Source organism: Hemicordylus capensis, chromosome 4, assembly GCF_027244095.1.
Source record: "Hemicordylus capensis ecotype Gifberg chromosome 4, rHemCap1.1.pri, whole genome shotgun sequence".
NCBI classification, from domain to species: Eukaryota; Metazoa; Chordata; class Lepidosauria; order Squamata; family Cordylidae; genus Hemicordylus; species Hemicordylus capensis.
Genome location: NC_069660.1, coordinates 205,709,946 through 205,711,746, shown reverse-complemented (window position 1 = coordinate 205,711,746; position 1,801 = coordinate 205,709,946). Strand labels below are relative to the sequence as shown.

General features: G+C 43.0%; 1 non-coding gene across 1 annotated transcript; it reads right to left on the bottom strand.

Annotated features, from left to right (window-relative positions):
- Positions 1–1,502: 1,502 nt before the first annotated feature.
- LOC128325523 (U5 spliceosomal RNA) lies at positions 1,503–1,567 on the bottom strand. The gene has a single exon (XR_008307505.1). It is a non-coding gene; the product is annotated as a U5 spliceosomal RNA (small nuclear RNA).
- Positions 1,568–1,801: the final 234 nt, after the last annotated feature.

Below are 1,801 nucleotides of genomic sequence, written 5' to 3'. Positions count from 1 at the left end.
TGAGCCATGAGCCACAAAGTCCCTCGTTCGAACCTCCCCTCCCCTGGTGAACTCACTGAGAGGCCTTAGGCCACTATTTACTTAGCTCTCCCATCCCTCATCTTAACATCAGCTTTAAGGTAAAGTGTGCTGTCAAGTCAATTTTGACTCCTGGCGCCCACAGAGCCCTGTGGTTTTCTTTGGTAGAATACAGGAGGGGTTTACCATTTCCTCCTCCCGCGCAGTATGAGACGAAGCCTTCCAGCATCTTCTTATATCTTTGCTGCTCGATATAGTACCAGCGGGGATTCGAAACAGCAACCTTCTGCTTGTTAGTCAAGCATTTCCCCGCTGCTCCACATAAGGTGACCACATCAGCTTTACAGGGCTGCTATAAGGACCACAGCAAAATTATGTATGCAAAGTGCTTTGAACACACACACAAACACACACACGCATACCCCACATGAAATGTTAAATATCATTAAGCATCATACTTTTTCTTGGGAAAGATAGAAAAGAACTTGGGAAAGTTATTTTCAAAGAACTTTCAAAGAGTCCTTCAGAAGAACTCTATGTTCTGAAGGCACACAGTGCTGAAGCTAAACAAGTCTCAGTCTGATCAGTGCTTGGACGGGAAACCACCCAGCAGTCCTGCATATACTGCTATAGTGATGAAAAGTGGGATTTATATATATTAAAATATCCAAGCCAGAAATACTTTAAAGACACACCTTTTTTTTTTTTTTTTAAAGCAGACATTCCATAACTATTAGCTTGGTAGGTTTTTAAAAATGGGCCCATTGGATTGCAAAAGCAGGGGATAAGTACCTGGTAGGTCACAATACATAATTGCCTTTTTGGCTTGGTGGGCAAAACATGCCTGCTCCAGTCCACTGGGTAGAAGGCAAGTAGCAGTGCTAGTGAAGCACTGAAGAGGAAGGCAGGCCTGAAAGACTCCCTGAAGAGGAAGGGAGGCTATAGCAGAAGGCTCTCCTATGGGGAAAGCTCCTGTACATCTCTACTGTCTGTGTCTCATGCACAGGTCAGCCAGCCACAATTATGGCCAGAGAATAACAGTGGTGGGGGGTGAGGTGGGGACAGAAAGCTTTATTTGCAAGATAGATTTCTGGACATCTTGGTTTTACAAAGAGAATTATTATCGTTTGTGTTACCACTATGGGAAACACCTATTTTGGGCAACAGCGATATAGGAAGATGATGAAAGGCATCATCTCATACTGTGCAGGAGATGGCAATGGTAAACCCCTCCTGTAGTCTACCAAAGACAACCATAGGACTCTGTGATTGCCAGGAGTCGACATCGACTCGATGGCACACTTTACCTTACCATGAAAAAGTTAGCTTGTGTAATTTTATATTCCACCTTTAACATATCATGAGACTGATACTTTCAGCTTCATTATGACCAAACGTTTTATGGAATGTCCTAAAGTAAAACTAGATGTCATGGCCTAACCTGGATCCTACTGATTTCCTCTGAAGTGGGTAAAGAGGTTTAAATAAATGTTCCTCTCCACGGAAATCCTTAGTAAGGCGAAAGATTTATACAATCTGAAGAGAAACCGGAGTATGTGAAGAGGTTTAAAGCACAGAACTGGAGAGGGAGCTGACCTCCACATGCACACTTTTGCACCCTAAACCTATTTCAAGCCATTTTTCTCCCAGTAGGAGTTATTCCTAGACTTGAGACCCATCAAAAAGAAAACAACTTTTCATTTTAAAAAAAAACCCACCAAAAACAAACAAACCCCACAGTGTTTCAGGAGTAAAGTTTGAACAGGGAGGCTGAGCTCCCACC